The 23785-nt window shown below is 38.4% G+C and overlaps 1 non-coding gene across 1 annotated transcript; it reads right to left on the bottom strand.

Annotated features, from left to right (window-relative positions):
* Nucleotides 1-8910: 8910 nt before the first annotated feature.
* LOC132501105 (U6 spliceosomal RNA) lies at nucleotides 8911-9017 on the bottom strand. The gene has a single exon (XR_009534145.1). It is a non-coding gene; the product is annotated as a U6 spliceosomal RNA (small nuclear RNA).
* Nucleotides 9018-23785: the final 14768 nt, after the last annotated feature.

Raw genomic sequence — 23785 nt, forward strand, 5'->3', positions numbered from 1 at the left:
CTCTGCCAATGAGTTTTCAGTCAGAGATCTCTCTCAGACGAAGAACAGGAATGAAGGGAGAGTCCAGGTGAGGAGGTAGAGGTTGGGGGTTGGGGTCTCTGAAGGATGGTAAGGATACAGTCTTCGGCTTGCCTAATGGGGAGCGGACATGAGGTAATCCTCCCCGAAGCCGTCTGCTGTTTGTGGCCTTTTGTCCATTTGTGAGAATAGGGGAAGATATTAGCCAAAGACACAGGTATGGTGATTGTATTGAGCAAACTGGGGAAACATGGATGGACAAGTCGGTGTTTACTTCTTGGGACAGTAGATTGGAATGCTTAACATCAAGATGCTCTGTAAAGTATGAGTGTAAAGGTTGCCATCCAGATAGGAGAGACCAAGCCTTGACATTAATCTAATGAGATGATTCAAATGATGGGACAAGACAGGGAGATGTGTGGATCTACAGACTTACAGAAAAGGCAAAGGAAGTTAGTTATCTGTAAGGTCAACATAGGAAGGCCTACATCCAGAGGCTGAATTCTGGACCTGAGAGAAAAGCACCTTCCTTTCCCAGGAGACCAAGAGACCAGAAGGTATGAGAAGGACAGGGCCTTTGAAAGCTACCTGAACCTAGTGGGGTAGCTAGCCTCCTAGAGGGATGAGGAGTGAAGGCTGGGCTTCTCCTCAGACTTGGCAGGGATAGAACAGGTACCTCAGGTTAGAGGCTCTGAGGGATTCACTCAGCATCCCACAGTCTGGCCTCAGAAAAAAATTTATAAGCTGGGTTCTCAGGGAGCAGATCTGCAGCTAGATTTGAGCTACATAAAGATAAAAGAATCTGTTCTCCATTATATGATTTATTTCCATCAATTTGCATTTCTTTTCCCTTCAGTTTTCTAGTAAACATGGCTTTCAAATTTTTAACAATAATTCTACCTTTATTTTTGCTAAAAGATTGGGGAGAAAGGAGGATTTTGAGATTGTCTACTGGACGGACAAGAGCAGTATTGCAAAATGGGGCAGAGCGCCCCTCGGGGCCAACTGCTATGATGGCAGCTACAGAAGCCAGGGGAAACCTGGAAGCACCAGACAGCTGCACTGCCGGTGGCGGGTGGAGGTATTACCTCTGCAGTTGTGGAGCTCAGGAGACTTGATTTCTGCTTTATTTACACCTCCTAGGCCATTCCTATGAACCATTTTCCTTTATTACCAGAAATCTTGTGACCTACTGATTAAACTTAGCCCTTGCTATGTAGTTGTAGCTCCTCTCAAATCCACAGCAGAAAAATCTGTAGGAAGATAAATCCAGAATTTGGGAATCTGGCTCATGTTGTTTCATCTGCCCATGTGTCCTTTCTAGTTATTTCTAGAATGCTGTTTCATCAGAGAGAAAAAATGCTTTTAAAAAAGATAACTTTAATATTTTTCTTTTTAAAGGTACTAAAACCACATCGTCAAAATTTTGGCAATTAAAAGAAAAATATTACTCATCATCTCATTGCCCTAACATCAATTATCCATATGCCTTCTGTTAGCATTTTCGTGTACTTACTTTCAGGCTTATCTACTGTGCATCAAAATAGCACTATTAAAATGAGAATACGATTCTAAGTGACATATGGCATTTTAGGCCTTTGATGCCATCTCATCTGGCTGTTTCTGGATGGCTAGCATACATACCCACTGTTCTCCCATGAAGTTACTCACCTTCTGTTTGTCTTCTGATTGCACACTAATCTGAGATACGAGGCTCTCAGCTCGCTGACAAACAGCTCGGGTTGCTGCTGGAAGCTCAGAGCACAAGGATGGCTTCCCAGGTCTCTGGTGTCAACTGCACTGGCCAAAAGTTTCAGGAAGAGCTGCCGGTGGGGGAGAATTAGCAAATTCCAGACTGGAGAAATGACCTCAATTCAGAAGTTGGTAGAAAAACAACTGTGTCCCTTTCTATTCAAAATCCCAGCTTCTGGCTTGCCATAATGTGAAGTTAATTCAAGGGAGAGCAGGAAAGTGAGATGAAGTTCCCAAAGTTTGCAAAGAGATCTGTGATGGAAACATGTAGTTTAATAAAGGACATGGATTCTCAAGTCCCGAAGGCCCTGATTTGACTCCTTCTTTGCCTTAGAAAAGTTGTTTAGCCCCTCTAGGACTCAGCAGGTGATAAGTACATGTTAGTTAAAAAAAAGAAGCAAGGGAGGAGGGAAGGAAAGAAGAAAGGTCAGGTCGCACCAGTTAATGTCTCTGGGCAAATTAACTTCTCTGATCCTCATTTTCTCACATATAAAATGGGCCTAATAACAGTAATCAGTTCATGCTACTCTTGTTGATATCAGACAAGAATACATGCAAAGTCTATCATTTATGTCTGGCACATGATTGGAGCTTAATAGATATCCTCTCTCCCTCAGGATCAAACCATTCCAACCACTACTGTTGCTACCTGCTTGCTTGTTTTGCATTCTCCTCATCCTAAAGATTTTTATTTTAACTGTCATTAAAGGGAAACAATAAATTTTCCCCAGATGACTTGATATAATGTGAGAAATGATTTCTCATTAGAAAAGAAGTTGACAGAACTTTTCTTCCCAAAGGTAGATGGATAAGGTTAGAGTAGATGGCATGAAAAATGGCCAGATACCTATCATTCATTCATTCATACATTCGTTCATCCATCCATGTTGTTTTGTTCCTGAGTCAGACACTGGCTTAGACACTGCTTCGAGAGCATTCGAAGATGAACAGTGTTTCCTGTCCTCAAGTATCTCACAGTCTAATTAATAAAGATATGGGTATGGCCATCAGCTGTTACACTATTCATTGTGTTAACACCACGACTTGCCAGCATCCGAATTAGACTGGAGTCTGAGATTTCCAGGGGTGAGTTTTGAGATAAATTTTGAGGGATGAATAGATACTATGATAATGTTGGCTCCTTCAGAATTCCTTTCTCTTGATCTCTCCTCTCTTCTTCTTTCCACTCCCTTCCCCTCCCTCCCCTTGTCCTCCTTCCCCCTCCCCCTTATCTCCACTTTGAGAGACTTCTGCTGACCTAATTGTTAATTAGCTCTATTATTAAAAAATTCAAGAACACCATGTTATACTGCCACCTGTTGGCTCATTAGTAAGTTTCTCTTCTGCAGGTAGTTTCTTTGGTTTGCAACAAAGTTTTCATAACAGACCTTAGTAGTGCCTTTATTGAAACTTTCAGCACTTTCAGAAAACTTTCATAGTTTAAGGTTACACAGAACTGAACACCAATGAATAGCATCAATATTCAGTGGGTATAGGATGATGCGCATGTGCTTTGTGGTCCGAAAGACAATAGTCCAAAGCTCCTTTCTTCTATTTACCTGCCAAGCCACTGTAGACAAGCAAGATAAGTCATAGGCAGTCATATTCAGATAGTCCCTACCTTATATATTCCAAGGTGTATTTTTGAAATTAATAGACTTTATTATTATTATTTTTAGCAGTTTTAGGTTTACAGAAAAACTAAGCAGAAGGTGCAGAGCTCCCATATACCCCTTCACCAAGGTCTACTTTTCTTACTTTTTATCTTTGGGCACCACCCATTCCCTGTCTACCTGATTAATTAAGTATGATTATCCTCTACTTCTAAAGAAGGTTCTAGTAAGTGCCCATCAAACGGATCTATACGCCTTAGTCTTCCCCTGCCCTATCCATACCCCTGACCCATTTGGTTTACCTCCGAGGTCTTCTAGATCTCCATGGTTGACTAAACACCAAGACTTCTGGATGCTTCTTGGATAGTCTTAACAGCATTACCTCGCCTCTGGCCTGAAACTGAGCATGGGGAAACCACACAACCCTGAAAATGAATGACATGGCTAGCACTGGCCCTCTGACTGCAGTGGGGTTTCAGGGCTGCCTGCAATCATTTTATGCTCCCTAGTTAACACAAATTCTCTCCTATTCTTTATAGGGTCTATTTGACACCTTCTTTGTATTTCAAACCTACCAGCCTACCACCTCATCTCAGTGCAGATGCCCTTCTCTCCTGACTGACAAAATAGAAGCTATTAAGAGAATTCTCTGTCTCCTGCCTCCAAACCTATAAATTCACCTACCTCCATCCCATCCTTTCCATGTCCGGTCCTATAGAATGGAAGTTGTCCCTCTTTTGTACAAGGGTAATTCCTTTATCTGGGCTTTGGATCCCACTCTTTTCCACCTCTTAAGCAAAGTTATCCCAACAGGTTTCTATTTCCTTAGCTGAAAAATGGAATAATCACAGTACCTACCTGTGAGCATCAAAGGAGTTACTAAGCATGAAGAACTTGGAAGAGTGCCTAGTATATATCGAGCATTCAGTGAGTGTTAGCTGTTATTATTAGCTATTATACTTTTTTTAGATAACTTTAACCTACTTTTCTATCAGACACTTCACATCAGCATTTAAACATGCTGAAACCTTTCCCAAGGATATAAGTTACTCTCTGAACTCTTGTGTCTTTCTACTGCTACCCAGTTGCTTCTCCCCATTCCTCATAGAACTTCTAAAAAAGAGTCTGTATTCCTGGGTCTCTCATTCCCTGCCCCTTCACCCAACCCACTCCACTCATGCACCTATACCCACCATTTTACCAAACAGCTCTTGCCCAAAGTAAAAATTACTTCCATGTGGTTAAATCTAATGGCTAGTTTTTATCTTAACCTTGATCTCTCATCAGTCTTTGGCATAGATAAACACTCCCACATTTTTGAAACCAAATTTCGTTCTGTGACACAGCCCTCCTGTGTTTTCCCACTGACCCAGTATCCTTTTAGGCCATTTCTTTTTTTTTTCTTTTTGCGGTATGCGGGCCTCTCACTGTTGTGGCCTCTCCCGTTGCGGAGCACAGGCTCCGGACGCGCAGGCCCAGCGGCCATGGCTCACGGGCCCAGCCGCTCCGCGGCATATGGGATCCTCCCAGACCGGGGCACGAACCCGTATCCCCTGCATCGGCAGGCGGACTCCCAACCACTGCGCCACCAGGGAGGCCCTAGGCCATTTCTTAAATGTTGGTGTTCCTCAGCCTAGACCTGACCTTCTTATGTTTTCACCCTACCTTCCCTCCCTGGGTAATATCTTTCTTTTCAGTTGTTTCAATTACTGTTTATACTCAGAACTTCCATAAATTCTATAAATCTTTATTCCATAACTATCCCGTAATCCAACTGGATATCTCAGGGTCCAAAACTCACTATATTCCAATCGAATTCATCATACTTCCTCTAAAAGCTGATCTTTTTCCGGTGTTCCTTAAGTTAATAAATGCCATCCTCGTGCGGACTCAGGAAGCTGGGTGACACTGTCCACTCTTCTCTCTCTGTCACCTTTACAGCAAACTGGAACCTAACTCATATCTGTTCTACCTCTTAATTATCTTTAAAATGTGTTCATTTTTCTACCATTTCCTGCTGCCTGGATTTCTAACCCTGCACACAGACTTGTCCCTTCGGTACATTTTTAAACCATAGCCAGAATGATGTCTTTAAAGTGCAGATCTGATCATCCCCTACCCTGGCCCCAGCTGAAACCCTTCTATGCTCACAGTCGCCCTCAAGATCAAGTTCATACACTAACTTATGGCTTACAAGATCTCGCATGATCTAATGATTGCATTCTAACTTTGACTTTCACCAATGGTTTTCCTTCTGTTTACAACACTTCCCAATCTCAAACCTCTACCTCCCACCACCACCATCCTGTTCCTATTGCCCTCCAGATGTATTCACTGGAAAATCTGATTTGTTAGAGGCATGCAATTTACTCCAGCCTTGAGTGTGAAATAGAAGAGAATGATTTCTGGTCTTGAAATGCTTTCTGCTGGAACTATATGGGTGTATAGTATTATGGCAAGATAAAGCCATATTAAAGATATGGTAAACATAGAAGCTGTGTTAACTTTTGGGTTTGTTATATGAATTGAAGAGCAATTCAAAAGAATTTTTTAGTGATCAAGTGAAATACTGACTTCCAAACTGGTATAACTTGGAAAGCTTCTGCCATAGAAAATACATTTCATCTTATTTATTATAAAATATTAGGCTTAGCTTCATTACTTTAATGAACTCACTTCTCTTAGGGGAGAATTAAAAGAATTCTCTTTGCAAATGTACTCCCATGATTCTTTCTTATAGTTTTTCCTTTTGTTTTCCCCTACCACTTATTTGACTTTTATTATTAAAACAGAAAACAATTCTAGATTAGGATTTTTTTTAAAAGACAGTGGCGTTTGTATTTTTAAATATTCATATGGTTGCATTGCTATATTTTTATTGTTATAATAAACTCAGTAAAATGCAACCTTTTCAAATAAATATAAGATTTTAGCAGATCTATTTTGAAACTCGGCAAGATTTTTAATATAATCGTTACTTGGGAAGAGAATATTAGAAAACTCCACATTACAAACGCTTTTAAAATACACTTGAGAGCAGCCGATTTCCTAATGCTTCAGTTACTAAATATAGAAGTGTGAATTTGTTAAGACCAGTGTGCTTATGTCTCCCATGGTAAACAACTGGGTTTTTTTTGTATATAAATTACTATTTTTTTCCTGCCTGTGCTGATGTCAGTATTTCTCTCCACAGAGTTCTAAATTCAGAAGTATTTCCATAGAAAAGGACTATATTGAAATATTGCAAATGGAGAATAAACATAGACCTAAGAACCTTCTAGTTTTCATTTTTGGCCTTTAATTACGCAATAATGGATATCTGAAAAATATTGTTTTAAAATAAGAAAATTATTCATCACTAAATACAATGGAACCAAAGCAAATAATAATTAGGCAGTTTCTGTACTTTCACCTAAGAATTGCCGTACAAAGTTATACTTTTACGGCTGTAAATCCTATCCTGTGAATTCCACACGTTTTATAAATAAGTGATTTTATTTATTCAACAAATATTCACTGAGCCTTTCTTGGCTATGTACCAAGAACTCCAGTAAATATTAAGAGAAATTTAAATAGTTTGCCTTGGTAGCAGTAATAGGTGTGATTTTTAATTTCATTCTGTGCCCTTGCAGGGGGTCCTAAGTAGGGTTTAGACTGTTATATGGCCATGCAGAATAAAGGTAGGATGAAGAACTCCACCCAAATATTTAAGCCATGCTGCATCCTTTTGGGCAACTTTTAAATAACAAAATAAAATATGATCATTTTAACATTTACAGGATAATGACATGATCTGTTTAATATTAATACTTCAATTTCTATCTTTAAGCTATATTTTAAGAAAGCAAGAATGAAAATACAGAAAAATAAATATGACAAAAGAATGCTACTTATTAATATATGACATATGCTGTATTTTTTTTTCTTTATAATTAAGAAATATGGTCAAGTGAAAATGAAGCAAGTCTTTTTTTTCCCTTTGGTTGAATCCTTTGGATTCCTTTTCTACAGAGTGCTGTTATTTCTATAAACATTACAAACTAAATGGACACACAACAATGCTTAATGGTAGGAAATGTACTCACTTCATTTTATTTTGCTCTATTATTACACTTTACTGCAGACTAGTCACTTGTCCATACTTTCCAAACATAGGCAGAGATAATGGTGATTTACAGAGGGGGTTTGAGCACAAAATGCTGTTTCTTTTTTGTCAGAAGGAAGATGGTTCTCCTTCAAAACTGAGGTTTTCTGATGGTCTTTTTTTTGCCAAAGGCTGATTTGTTTGTTCTGGTGAGTTGTAGTAAGAAAAGTTTGACAGCACGTCTGCGGTTATATACTCCTGGCATTGGGCCTTCCATAGAAGTGTGCATTAGATATTCAAGCCCTGCCTCAAGCATTCTATTCCTGTAACCTGACTTCATCCGTTCCTTTCCACTGTTGCCATTGAAACTGGAAATGACTGCAGAATACAAATCATATGATAAATATTGGGGAATATGTCTTTGTAGTTTTTCAGCACCACTGCCAAACTTCTTGCCTAGGGAGCTGTGGGAGGCTTTTCAACCTGAAACCTGTGAGCAGTCCCATTCTCTGGCCAACTGGGAAGCAGCCACGTGATTTTATTGCAGCAGCCCTTCGAAAGCATTAATAAACATTTCAAGTTCTTTGACTGCATATGCTTTTAAGGCATGCTCATGGTTGGGCCTATATTTATATCCAATAATTTTAAACACTGGCATGCATCTTCTTTATGAATATCCCCAAAATGTGACACACACAGTTTTCTTTGTTTTTTTTTTTGCAGTACTTGGGCCTCTCACCGTTGTGGTCTCTCCCGTTGCGGAGCACAGGCTCCGGACGCGCAGGCTCAGCGGCCATGGCTCACGAGCCCAGCCGCTCCGCGGCATGTGGGATCTTCCCGGACCAGGGCACAAACCCGCGTACCCTGCATTGGCAGGCGGACTCTCAACCACTGTGCCACCAGGGAAGCCCCCCCCACACACAGTTTTAAATAACATTGTTATAAAGGAGGACTCTTTCCCTAAAATATTTCATCACAACACTATCCCCCATTTTGTCTGATCCTTCTGAAGGATACCAGCTTGGGGTTTCTTTCTGCATTCACCAATAAGTCACTGAGTGGAAGACAATGCCATTTGGAGAGTAGTCTAACATCTCAACGATGAGTAGAGGTGTAGGACAAATTTTGCTAGTTAACATCTTCAGGTAGCACTGGATTCTCACTTGTAGGCCTGAACTTATGATTTTCTCAGTGACCATGCTTTTAAACAGAGGCTCTCACACAGGGAATCTATGAAGGAGGGCTGGTCTGCCCTGTTTTTATGCTCTAACCAGTGCATTCCATCTGCTTTCTTCAGTGTTGTTAAGCAGTCTTTCACAAAATCTGCTAAAGTTTTTTTTTAACATCTTTATTGGGGTATAATTGGTTTACAATGGTGTGTTAGTTTCTGCTTTATAACAAAGTGAGTCAGCTATACATATGCATATATCCCCACATCGCCTCAAAAATATGGAACGCTTCACGAATTTGTGTGTCATCCTTGCACACAGGCCATGCTAATCTTCTCTGTATCGTTCCAATTTTAGTATATGTGCTGCCGAAGTGAGAACTCTGCTAAAGTTTTTAATTCATAAAGACAAATGGGGGCTGTTTGATATGTTATAAAGAGAGGTAAGTGTGGCAAAAAGGTCAACAAAGCCAGTGTTTTACAGGTGTTCAAAGCTGCTAGCTCTCTAAATGGTGACTAAGATGAAGGTATTGAAACTCAGAAGGGCATTTCCTGCTTGAGCAGGTCAGGGACTTCTCCATTTGGAGAGTAGAGTTAATACCCATTAAACCAATATGCTTGTTATTTACATCTCCACTCCAAGCTCTGAGACTGTGTCAAGAATTATATTTTCTTCAAACCTTGTATTCACCTGCTTGGTCTCCTTTAAACTCAATAACTTAACATTTGGCAAAGGAGTCTTACCCACATAGAATGTATATCATTTCATGGTCACCAAGCACTTGTGTTTTCAGACCTGTTAATAAGGATGGAAAAGTACTGGGTTTACCGAACAGTGAACATTAGATCATGCTTGACAACTTTCTCAATGATGTGTACACAATGATGCCTTATGTGTACTTTCAGCAAAGTAGTCTTGCCCAAGTCTACTCCATGATGGACTTCCACTTGGGCAATGAGAGAAAATTAGCCAAGGGAATTTCCAGTTTGGCCGTTGTGTAGGCAATAACACACAACTTGACAATCTGCTGCCTTTTGTTTGTCCCGACACGGATACAACTTCTAGTCATGATTGCCAGTTTGAGGTTCTCCAGTGTAACGGGGTAGAGACTTTAAAAACTGACAGCTCTTTGATGCATTTCATTGCCTATGTGTTTATTTACATTGTCCTTTTTCAATGAGGAGCCCACGATGTCAACAAAGGCAGCACTGTGTTTCACAGTGGCCCATATTGAATTTGTTCCTTTGTACACAGAGAACAATAAGTTTTACCAACCACAACCCCATCACCAGATGCATAAGAGCTCTTCACCTCCACCTGCCATTTTTTAACCTCCCCACACAAAGAGCCATTCTGCTCTTCCCTTCTACTCCTGTTTTTCACTTAGCAATTATTCTCTCTTCTAAATCTTATAGATCTTCTGTGGGTCCTAGTAGTGACCTGTCAGTATGAGAAAGGGAACATATATATTTACTATTAATTAGCTTTAGAAACAGAGGTGGGTGTTTTAGTAAAGCTGTTTCTCAAAGTCAGTTTTTTAAAAATTATATTGATAAGATCTAAGTGCATTTTTCATGTGAAAATATAAGTGCTACATGGAAAAGGACAAGAAAATAGTTTTGCTTCTATATCAGCCTGAATGTTTATGAATCAAGCAGCCAATTAGTCAATTAGCCAAATAGTTCTCATGAAATGACTAAAATATATGGAATTCTGAACCGTCTTCTGGCAGTATCCATTTGGCTTCATTTATTTCATAAGAAATATAGAGAAAGACATTTTTCCACATTGATTTGAAATTTAAAATAAAACCAGCACCATATTTTTTGTTTCCAGATCCAAACGTAAAAGCCCTTTTTCTTGTTAGGCTAGGAAGGAAGCTGGTCCACAGTTACCTGTAAATTCTTTCATATTTTTCCCCCATTTACAGTTATAATGAATGGGTTCCATCAGCATGATAGTGAGAAGTTCCAAGTTATTTTAACATCTACCTCATTATTTATATCTGTTGGAAAGATGAGTGTATCACCAACTTTCTGGACTGTGTACTTGGCTCTGTTAGTATCGTGTCTTATCTCAAAAAATCCAACTGGGGTTCCCAGCTGTTGTCTGATATTTTAATATTCACACTCACCGTTTTTCAGTGTTAAGGTTTATTTTCTAGGGCTCAAATGAGAATATATTTCCAAGTCTAGCGTGGCCGGTTTGTTTGTTTGTAAGAGTATTATCTGTTCAAGCAAAAGAAAACCTTTAATTCAAGGTTAAAGAAAGCAATAAAGTGATTTAACATGAAAATATAGGAATTAATAACAGGAAAATATAGGAATTAATATAGGTTATTAATTAATTAATAACCTAGATAAATATAAATAAGACACATTAATTACCACTATTTTCTACTCACTTGACAAGGATTCATAAATATATATTTTTTTTTTTTTCTTTTTGCGGTATGTGGGCCTCTCACTGTTGTGGCCTCTCCCGTTGCGGAGCACAGGCTCCGGATGCGCAGGCCCAGCGGCCATGGCTCACGGGCCCAGCTGCTCCGCGGCATATGGGATCCTCCCAGACCGGGGCACGAACCCGTATCCCCTGCATCGGCAGGCGGACTCTTAACCACTGCGCCACCAGGGAGGCCCCATAAATATTTTTGACATTACCATTTGACTCTAATCTCCAAATTATTTCTCACTAAGCAAATGTTTATTGGGTATATATTCTGACTCAGATACTACTTTTACTTTTGACATATAAAAGGGAGGTCCTCATTCCATAGTGGGTGGAGGCTGGAAAGATATGAACTCCTTTGTTAAGAAATATACAGAAAGGAAATTCTGGAAGCATACAGAGAACATAGACCTGTCCACGTACAAATCGAAAGTAGCTTACTCTGTAAATGCTATGAAATTCTCCATATCATATCCCAAGAACCATAAGAAAAACAGGAGAAAGTTGAAGCTGAAGTAAAAAAAAAAATAAAAAGGAAACCTAAAATGGTACAACAGGGGTGAGGACATTGCATGAGGAAACTAAATCTACAAGGATTCAAATCCAGAAAGGGAACAGCTGAGTGGGTTTTGGACAGAAGTGTGTACACCATCAAGTGTACAGACACAGTGATCTCAGACTTGTCCACTCAGCACATACTGGAATACGAGTACTGAGGTAGCACCTCCTGACTCCTGAGAAAGTCAAGACAAAGTCAGTTGTCTTTGAAGGGCAGAGAAGTTCCCTGGTTGGGGTAGAGAACAGTTAAACTACTGAGTGTGGAAAGGAAATGCTTAAGTGACAATTTGTACATTAAAAAATATTTACAAATATTTATTATTTGCAAATAAAAATATATTTAATATATGGAATGAAACCAGTGCCATAATTTAGCTCCTAAATCAGATGTCTGGTACCACCGATGTAAATGCAGTGAGAATGAGAGATCCATAATGCGGGTTTAGACCATGGTGCCCTTCTTTCACGCACAGTGCATTGTAACAGAGTGTGTTTTACATGAGCCCGGATAATATAGAATAGTTTTAACTCAACAGAATGGAGAAATGGCTTTCAAAGGTCCTCTGCCAAAGAACTGCAGCCTGAAGTTCGTGCTGGTAGTGCAAGGACAAGCAACCAGAAAATCATACAGTTGACTCTTCCTCCAGTATGAACTCTTCATCAGCTACCTTACTAAGCGAAAACAATGGAGAATAAGTTACATATACCAAGGGTATATGCTCAGAAGTTTTGTTATAATAGAGGTATGTGATAGACCACTGGTCTAGGGTCATATAACATGAAATACCAATATGCCTGCTTAAAAAGTCATTACCTCCAAGAAGTAATACCTACGGAATAATTGCAATCTTTGGTACCTCGGCTGTATGCTCTTCTCCTCAGAACTTTTGATTTCGTTGTAATCCTTACTGTAAAATTTAGATCTCCAGTTTGTCCAAGCTGAGGTCTTTCATCTCCAAATCTCACCTGGAGATGTCTACTTGGAAATACTGTTGTCCCAAACCCAAATTAGCTTCTCATCCCAAGTTTACCACTGTCACCCTCATTTCTTTAGGGTGTGAGACAGAAAAAAAGCACAGAAATTAAGAGCATGGTATTTGGATCTAGGCTGCCTGGATTACAATTTCCGCTCGGCTGTGACGTTCGACAAATTACATTCTTTCAATGAATTTTTGTTTCCTCATTTATAAAATGGGAGAAGCATTAGTACTTACATGAATAACCACATCATGAAACTCTGGAAAATCCACACAAAGCACTGTCTGGCACAGAGCAAAATGTTCAAAAACATTAGCTATTATTATTTTTTAATCTGTGCTCAAAACCCTGGGGTCATTTTGGACCATTCCACCCACATTTTTTAATCTCCTGTTTCCCATCAGTAACCAAGTCCTGTCTGTCCTCCTCTTAAAAGCTGTTCCTGGTTAAATCCCATGGCCACTGCCCTAGAGAGACACTCATCCTTCCAATTTATGTTAAAGCCAACAGTCTCTGGCGTGGTATTCCTTAGGCAGCCTCTCCCCAACTCTATCTATATGTGAATCTAATCTATATACGACTCTAGAACAGGATTCATTAGCACATTAGTATAGGATTTATCTTGTAAATCCTCTCCTCAAAAATCTTCTTGGGGGCCTCCCTGGTGGCGCAAGTGGTTGAGAGTCCGCCTGCCGATGCAGGGGATACGGGTTCGTGCCCCGGTCTGGGAGGATCCCATATGCCGCGGAGCGGCTGGGCCCGTGAGCCATGGCCGCTGAGCCTGCGCGTCCGGAGCCTGTGCTCCGCAACGGGGGAGGCCACAACAGTGAGAGGCCCGCATACCGCAAAAAAAAAAAAAAAAAAAAAAAAAAATCTTCTTGGGCCCTCTGGTCTCTACCAGACATTGTGTAAATCATGCCCTTGGCTTTAATAGCCTTCAAAGTTGACTTTACTTTGCAAACTTCCTTTGTATCCCAGCCTGCTTTCATTTCCCATTTTCTGAAGTATGTGTTTCACAGAATTTAGCACCAATTCTCCATTTGTTGTCTAATTATCTGTTTGTCTTTCCTTCTCAATCCTGAAGGCAAAAGAAGTATGTATTTTACTTTCTTTTTACCCTCCCAAAGTACCTGTCCCCAAACATAGTAAACAGATTGTAAATACACACTTATTGATCAGTTGATTAAAACATATGCAATATCGGGACTTCCCTGGTGGCAGCAGTGGTTAAGATTGCGCCTGCCAATGCAGGGGACACGGGTTTGAGCCCTGGTCTGGGAAGATCCCACATGCCACAGAGCAACTTAAGCCCGCGAGCCACAACTACTGAAGCCCGCGTGCCTAGAGCCCGTGCTCCAACATGAGAAGCCACCGCAATGAGAAGCCCGCGCACTGAGACAAACAGTAGCCCCCGGTCGCTGCAAATAAAGAAAGCCCATGAGCAGCAACGCAGCCAAAAATAAATAAATTAATTAAAAAAACAACATATGCAATATAGAAAAGTCATGGATGACATTTATCATGGATTATTAATGAAAACTTGGATATTGAGATACACTCTTGAGTTTTTAGGTGGAAATCAAGAAAGCAGCTACTCTCTTCTTCAGTATGATATTTAACACCACTGTCTGGGAGTCTACAAATATAAATGAATTATGCCAGGCACTAGAAATACAAACAGGCAGAAAACAGAGTCTTTTCTCAGTCTCCTTCATTCATATTCTATCTGGGGGTGGGGAGGTCAAGTTCATAAATATATATGAATAAAACAAAGACATAAAGGGCAGAGATAGGGACAATAAAAGATAGAATGGGATAGAATAGTCTCTGGATCACACCTAACGTGACATTTCTTAGGTATCCTGTTTAACCCTTATGACTGGCTTAAATATTCTAATTTTGATTAGTCAATGCACGTGTGTATAATAGTAACGAATCAATTAGGCTTTTGAATTTGGCCACTGAGTGCATATTTTTGAAAAAAAAAAGAGTTATCATTAACACATGGCAAACTGGTGTCTGATGGAGGTGCTTTTTACATCACAATTAAAATACTTCTGGTGGTACTTTATTATTCATCTTTGGCTTTCCTTCTCCCTAGTTCATTTTTTACTTAAAGTTCTCTTTTTTACTCTCATTTTCTAGTCTTCGATTTGACTCCCAGCTCATATTCTCCAGAGATTGTACCCCTTTTGACCTCAAAGAAATACCAGAGATATTTATTGGCTTTGTTTAGTGTTGCTGATGCTTTTCCACACTCAGCAGGTTAGAATGTCCTGCACTTCTACCACAAATTAGAGTTTAAATTTGAAAGTATTGTGCAAGTATTGTGCCAAGTAAGGACTATAAGGTTTAGTTCACTGGAATGTCCAATTAGTATCGCTCTTACCATTAACAGGGCTAATTAATACAAATGAGGTATGATCACTTGATATATTAAACTAAATCAACAGGTAATTTAGTAATTTTACAAAGCACTAACTAAGATTATTTCTGGCTTCGATGAATCACATACAGTGTATGTTAGGAAACAACAACTAAATTTTGAAAATTTAAGTAAAGGCATATGATTTATATAATGGCTAGAATCAAGAGGAAAAAAAAAAGCCCCAATAGAATATGTGCTGATTAGTGTTATATGCATTATTTTTCAAAGTGTGTTACTCAGTAACTCAGTCCTATAAAATGCTTGGTGAAAAAAATATATACTCCACTGTCAAAAAGGACTGGGAAATGCTATATACCAAATGGCTCTTTAAAAATTCCCAGTACAGATTAAGCTATTAAGGGCCCTGAGAAGTCCTACAATAAACAGACCAATTTGACTTCGTTTAAGTCAGTATTTCCCTAATTCATTTAACCATGGAACTTTTTTTCTTAAAAAACATAACTCTGGCAGTCCCAGTGTCGAAGAAGCACACTTTGAGAAAGGCCAGTACAGATTAGGTGCTAAAGAGCTCAGAAGTGGAAGAGGCCACTTGCAGTTGGGGAAAACCACTATGAAGAAGGAATGTTTTTGAGTTAGATCTTGAAGACTGTGGTGAAGATGAGGCAGGGGAGGCATCTCAGACAAAGGGAATACTGTGAGCAGAAAGATACAGAGGAAAGAGCACTGTAGGAAAGGCGTAGGAAGGAAGGTTTGGAAGAACCTGTCTGGGGGAAGCAGAAGGTTCCTATAGGGCAGAAATGGACGCTAACACTAGGAAAATGATACTACGTAGTAGAATGGTTAGCAAACTATGTATTCTTATGCATTTTCCCCTCATATTATCATAATTTCTTACATGCTCATTTGATCATGAAAGTTAAAACTTGAATGGTCTAGGCCAGTACTGTCCAATAAAAATAATCAGCTACAAATGTACTTTTAAACCTTCTAGCAGCAACATTTTAAAAATAAAAAGAAACAGATTAACTTAATTTTAAAATATATTTTATTCAACTCAACATATCCAAAATGTTATCACATCAACATGTCGGAATTCCCTGGCAGTCCAGTGGTTAACACTCTGTGCTTTCACTGCAGAGGGGGCCTGGGTTCAACCCCTGGTGGGGGAACCAAGATCCAGCAAGCCATGTGGCCCAGCCAAAAAACCCAGAAAACATGTCATCAATATAAAAATTGTTAATGGAATTTTTCTCTTTTGGCCAAGTCTTCAAAATCCAGCTTGTATTTTACAATTGTAACAGATCTCAATTCAGCCTAGCGACATTTCAAGGGCTCCATCATAACCACATGGCTAGTACTACCATATTGGACAGGACAGGTTTATACACTAGCATAAATTAGCTGGATAAAGCAGTCAATTTGGATAGCTTTTCAGTAACTTTAATTATGATTGAAAGTTTTAAACTCTTGAAGATTAAATCGGTAAGACATATTTGCTTTACCAGTTTTTGAAATTTATGTTTTATTTTTTGGCTGGATGTGAAATAGGCAAATTAGGTGTAATTATAGATTAAAAACAAAAATTTCCATTTTCCCTCCAAATCAGCTTATTAATGGAACTAAATTACCTTCTAGCTCTCTTATGGCTCTCTTTCAGCTACTAATAAGTTAAGAGAAGTAAGTAGATTTGTGAAAGTTAAACACGAAGGCTCTGCTACATATGCCAGTTGATTTGTAGCCACGTACATGCTCTATGAAACTATTTTTCAGATTTTTAAAAATTTTAAATGATTCCTCCTGCTGGTGCAGTTTCTTTACACTTCATCACATTTCTAAATAAGTGATTGTGTAACTGAAGATTTCATGTCCCGAAGGCATTATACCAATACTTCCAAATGTTCCTACTTAAAACACAAAGCAGTTTTATTCTCACTTCCCATTTTTGATTGCACTAAAGCCATTTGGGGGGGGGAGGAAAAGCTTGACACCTGCTCTCCTGTTTTTGATTTCTACAAATTGTCTTTACTGAGAGGTTGTAAGTTTCCAAAGCACATTTAATACCCATCAGAAACTGACTGAATATGGCACATTCTTTAAATGGACGCCCTGGAAAATCTGCTGTTTTAAAAATGGAAGATGAATGCCAAGGCAACTGCTGTGCTTCTTAGTAGAGAGTTCTTCTCTAAACCACCAGTGTGGACTAGGAATAGAAATAGGAAAATATCCAACGACACAACATAATCTTCGAAAGTTCACAGCTTTATTCCAGGGTTTCTGAGCAGCAGTGCTATTAACATACTTGGCCTGATAATTCTTTGTTGTCGGGGGGGTTGGGGGAGGGATGTTCTTTCACTGTGTGATGTTGAGCAGCATCTCCAGCCTCTATTCACTAGATTCCAATAGCATCACCACCCCCATCTGTCCTCAAACAGGTCTTGACAAATCAAAAATGTCTCCAGACATTGCTAAATGTCCCCTGGGGCACAAAATTGTCCCTGATTGAGAACTACTACTCTATTCAAAGTCTGAAAATTATATATTTACAAGTATTAGTGTGAGCTCTAGTTTCAGAGTACAAATCCATTAATATTATTATCTATATCTGCTTTTCCTAAGACCGTGTAACCTTTGGAAAATAGATTAGATTTACATAATAATCTCTCGTGTCCCACCTCTTCAATCTCAATGATCTTCTTTTAGCTTGCTCTCTAATTTAAAGTTAAATATCCCACATCATTTTTACCGGGAACTGATATACCATAATGATAATGTAGACTTTCATACACACCGTTATATGCAATAGAGAGTGAAAAGATGTAGCAGCTTGAAACCCCTTAGATATATTTCAGGGTATTTATTGAAATTGTTTTCGTAATGACCTGCACTCCCTAAATAAACAAGAAAGGGCCTAAAATTTCACTACCATCAACTTAGTAACTTTTGGTAGTACCACAAAGAAGATGCAGTAATTCATGTTTTAAATAGAACCTGAAACATTTTCAACCACATAAAACACTGTGTATGAATAAAATGCTTCAAAGCAAGATTTATATTTCTTTTTCTTCTTTAAGACAGATCAGTAATAAAGGATTTTATACTTAGTAGAGCCTATTCCCTGCCATATGTAAAATTTGGATATTTAAGAATAGTGAAAGCTTATTACATGTTTTTAAGCTTATATGTTTATTCTGAAATGACAGAACAGGTAGATAGATGTATTATGAGGACAAGAACATGGTAATGTCACAGAGGCAGCACCTGGAACAATGTATACAAACAATTTGTTCTCTACTACCCTCTGGTGGTTTGTTTTTTTAAAAAAGTAACAGTTTAAAAAAGAAAAAAAGAACCATTATTCTTATCACTGGTAATATCAACAGCTAATATTTGTTGGTAAACACTATAGTACACTTAATGAAAATTCTCTCATTTAACCCCAAACAGTTGCTTGAGATGGGTATTATAACTCATACCTGAAAATTAAGAAAACTGAAACTCAAAGTGTTGATGTATTTTGTCCAAATTGATGTATCTGGTAGAAATGGCACTCAAATTCATATCTCTTTTATGCCAAGGCTCAAGCTCATTGCATGTGTTACTGCTTCCTGAGCAACTCTTAAAGAGAGCTGGCCTCAAAGACAGACAGCAGAGGCAAGAAGAACTACATACCTGCAGCCTGTGGAACAAAAACCACATTCACAGAAAGATAGACAAGATGAAAAGGCAGAGGGCTATGTACCAGATGAAGGAACAAGATAAAACCTCAGAAAAACAACTAAATGAAGTGGAGGTAGGCAACCTTCCAGAAAAAGAATTCAGAATAATGAGAGTGAAGATGATCCAGGACCTTGGAAAAAGAATGAAGGCAAAGATCGAGAAGATGCAAAAAATGTTTAACAAAGAACTAGAAGAATTAAAGAACAAACAAACAGAGATGAACAAGACAATAACTGAAATGAAAATTACACTAGAAGGAATCAATAGCAGAGTAACTGAGGCAGAAGAACGGATAAGTGACCTGGAAGACAGAAGGGTGGAATACACTGCTGCGGAACAGAATAAAGAAAAAAGAATTAAAAGAAATGAAGACAGCCTAAGAGACATCTGGGACAACATTAAATGCAACAACATTCACATTATAGGGGTCCCAGAAGGAGAAGAGAGAGAGAAAGGACCTGAGAAAATATTTGAAGAGATTATAGTCAAAAACTTTCCTAACATGGGAAAGGAAATAGCTACCCAAGTCCAGGAAGCACAGTGAGTCCCATACAGGATAAACCTAAGGAGAAACATGCCGAGACATATAGTAATCAAATTGGCAAAAAGAAAAGACAAAGAAAAATGATTGAAAACAGCAAGGGAAAATGACAGATAACCTACAAGGGAACTCCCATAAGGTTAACAGCTGATTTCTCAACAGAAACTCTACAAACCAGAAGGGAGTGGCATGATATACTTAAAGTAATGAAAGGGAAGAACCTACAACCAAGATTACTCTACCTGGCAAGAATCTCATTCAGATTTGATGGAGAAATCAAAAGCTTTATGGACAAGAAAAAGCTAAGAGAATTCAGCACCACCAAACCAGCTCTACAACAAATGATAAAGGAACTTCTCTAAGTGGGAAACACAAGAGAAGAAAAGGACCTACAAAAACAAACCCAAAACAATTAAGACAATGGTCATAGGAACATACATATTGATAATTACCTTAAATGTGAATGGATTAAATGCTCCAACCAAAAGACACAGGCTTGCTGAATGGATACAAAAACAAGACCCATATATATGCTGTCTATAAGAGACCCACTTCAGACCTAGGGACACATACAGACTGAAAGTGAGGGGATGGAAAAAGATATTCCATGCAAATGGAAATCAAAAGAAAGCTGGAGTAGCAATTCTCATATCAGATAAAATAGACTTTAAAATAAAGAATGTTACAAGAGACAAGGAAGGACACTACATACATACAAGGAAGGATACTACAAAAAAAGAAAATTACAGACTAGTCTCACTGATGAATATAGATGCAACAATCCTCAACAAAATACTAGCAAACAGAATCCAACAACACATTAAAAGGATCATACACCATGATCAAGTGGGATTTATCCCAGGGATGCAAGGATTCTTCAATATACGCAAATCAATCAATGTGATACACCATATTAACAAATTGAAGAATAAAAACCATATGATCATCTCAATAGATGCAGAAAAAGCTTTTGACAAAATTCAACACCCATTTATGACAAAAACTCTCCAGAAAGTGGGCATAGAGGGAACCTACCTCAACATAATAAAGGCCATATACGACAAACCCACAGCAAACATCATTCTCAATGGTGAAAAACTGAAAGGAAAGTAGAGTAAGTAGAGTAGAGTAGAGCCAGGTAGAGTAATCTTGGTTGTAGGTTCTTCCCTTTCATCACTTTAAGTATATCATGCCACTCCCTTCTGGTTTGTAGAGTTTCTGTTGAGAAATCAGCTGTTAACCTTATGGGAGTTCCCTTGTAGGTTATCTGTCATTTTCCCTTGCTGTTTTCAATCATTTTTCTTTGTCTTTTCTTTTTGCCAATTTGATTACTATATGTCTCGGCATGTTTCTCCTTAGGTTTATCCTGTATGGGACTCACTGTGCTTCCTGGACTTGGATGGCTATTTCCTCTAAGATCAGGAACGAGACAAGGATGTCCACTCTCACCACTCTTATTCAACTTAGTTTTGGAAGTCCTAGCCCTGGCAATCAGAGAAGAAAAAGAAATAAAAGGAATACAAATCGTAAAAGAAGTAAAACTGTCATTGTTTGCAGATGACATGATACTATACATAGAGAATCCTAAAGATACCACCAGAAAACTACTAGAGCTAATCAATGAATTTGGTAAAGTTGCAGGATACAAAATTAATGCACAGAAATCTCTTGCATTCCTATATACTAATGATGAAAAATTTGAAAGAGAAATTAAGGAAACACTCCCATTTACCACTGCAACAAAAAGAATAAAATACCTAGGAATAAACCTACCTAGGGAGACAAAAGACCTGTATGCAGAAAACTATAAGATACTGATGAAAGAAATTAAAGATGATACCAACAGACAGAGAGATATACCATGTTCTTGGATTGGAGGAATTAATACTGTGAAAATGACTATAATACCCAAAGCAATCTACAGATTCAATGCAATTCCTATCAAATTACCAGTGGCATTTTTTATGGAACTAGAACAAAAAATCTTAAAATTTGTATGGAGACACAAAAGACCCCGAATAGCCAAAGCAGTCTTCAGGGAAAAAAACGGAGCTGGAGGAATCAGACTTGCTGACTTCAGACTATACTACAAAGCTATAGTAATCAAGACAATATGGTACTGGGACAAAAATAGAAACATAGATCAATGGAACAAGATAGAAAGCCCAAAGATAAACCCATGCACCTATGGTCAACTAATCTATGACAAAGGAGGCAAGGATATACAATGGAGAAAAGACAGTCTCTTCAATAAGTGGTGCTGGACAGCTGGACGGGGAAAACTGGACAGCTACATGTAAAAGAATGAAATTAGAACACTCCCTAACACCATACACAAAAATAAACTCAAAATGGATTAGAGACCTAAATGTAAGACCAGACACTATGAAACTCTTAGAGGAAAACATAGGAAGAACACTCTTTGACATAAATCACAGCAAGATCTTTTTTGATACACCTCCTAGAGTAATGGAAATGGAAACAAAAATAAACAAATGGGACTTAATGAAACTTCAAAGCTTTTGCACAGAAAAGGACACCATAAACAAGACCAAAAGACAACCCTCAGAATGGGAGAAAATATTTGCAAACGAATCAACAAAGGATTAATCTCCAAAATATATAAACAGCTCATGCAGCTCAATATTAAAGAAACACACAACCCAATCCAAAAATTGGCAGAAGACCTAAATAGACATTTCTCCAAAGAAGACATACAGATGGCCAAGAAGCACATAAAAAGCTGCTCAACATCACTATTAGAGAAATGCAACTCTAAACTACAATGAGGTATCACCTCATGCCAGTCAGAATGAGCATCATCAGAAAATCTACAAACAACAAATGCTGGAGAGGGTATGGAGAAAAGGGAACCCTCTTGCACTGTTGGTGGGAATGTAAATTGATACAGCTACTATGGAGAAGAGTATGGAGGTTCCTTTAAAAACTAAAAGTAGAATTACTATATGATCCAGCAATCTCACTACTGGGAATATGACCAGAGAAAACCATAATTCAAAAAGACACATGCACCCCAATGTTCACTGCAGCACTATTTACAATCGCCAGGTCATGGAAGCAACCTAAATGCCCATCGATAGACGGATGGATAAAGAAGATGTGGTACATATATACAATGGAATATTACTCAGCCGTAAAAAGGAACGAAATTGGGCCATTTGTTGAGACGTGGATGGATCTAGAGACTGTCATACGGAGTGAAGTAAGTCAGAAAGAGAAAAACAAATATTGTATATTAACACATATATGTGGAACCTAGAAAAATGGTACAGATGAAGCGGTTTGCAGGGCAGAAATTGAGACACAGATGTAGAGAACAAATGTATGGACACCAAGGGGGGAAACTGCAGAGGGGGGGATGGTGGTGTGACGAATTGGGAGATTGGGATTGACATGTATACACTGATGTGTATAAAATTCATGACTAATAAGGACCTGCTGTATAAAAAAATAAATAAAATAAAATTTAAAAATTAAAAAAAAAAGAGAGCTCGCCTGACACCAGGAGCCCTGTTATTTAAGGAGGCTAATTGCCTTTTTGGCAAAACTCAGGAGTCTTTTCATATTCTCATTTAAATCAATCAAAGTCAACTATTCAGTCTGAGAGAGAGAGAGAGAGAAAGAGAGAGAGAGAGAGATTTTTAATAGAGTAGGCATTTTCCAGCTTAGGCCTGGGAGTTAAAGCGAAATGGGAGATTTGAATTTGCTATTTCTTTAGTTCTCACATCTCACTGAATCATGTGTGTTTCTAGTATTTAAAGACACAAATATTTTTATACAATGGTTCTAATTATAAACCAAGAAGTCCATCTGTTATTTAACAAAAAATGACCTGTTCTGATGTTAGAAGGAAACTGGCTAAATGGTGAACTTACGGCCATTTTAAAGAATTTTCCAAGATAAGTTGAAGTTTATTATTATTGTTGTTGTTATTTACTTTGCATGCTTTCTTCAAAACCTCAACCCAGCATATAGTGTGATTCTACTACCTTTGTACGTGTGTATATGTGCTAGGAGAATAGGGGGTAAGGCATGGACTTGAGGGGGATGTCACTCCACAATTTCCAACAAGAAAAATGAAACCAAAAACACAGACTTCATGAATCACTTAAAATAGTAAGGGTATCCTGTTCTTTAGGACCATTGCTGGCAAAAATGAATATATTTTAGAGAGTCTCAAGATGTACGCAATTCACTGCCCAGCCCAGACTGAGCTAGGGCAACACTGAATGGTAAATGTTTTATTTTCAAATTGGATAGTCCTTCAAAAAAGTCACAGTGAAGAAGACTATGCTGATAACTCAAGCTCAGTAACTTATAACTTGAAATTCCCCTTAATTTTTATTATGTGTATTTTGTGAAAAATAGTCAATATGTGTGTTTAATTTAATTACATTAGATTTTAGGTACAAATGGACTGAAATTCATCCACATAACAAATATTTGAGTGCCTATGAAAGGAGCAAAATTTTTGTCAGTGGGTGGAAATGCAGGCTT

Source organism: Mesoplodon densirostris, chromosome 13 (genome assembly GCF_025265405.1).
Source record: "Mesoplodon densirostris isolate mMesDen1 chromosome 13, mMesDen1 primary haplotype, whole genome shotgun sequence".
Taxonomy (NCBI): domain Eukaryota; kingdom Metazoa; phylum Chordata; class Mammalia; order Artiodactyla; family Ziphiidae; genus Mesoplodon; species Mesoplodon densirostris.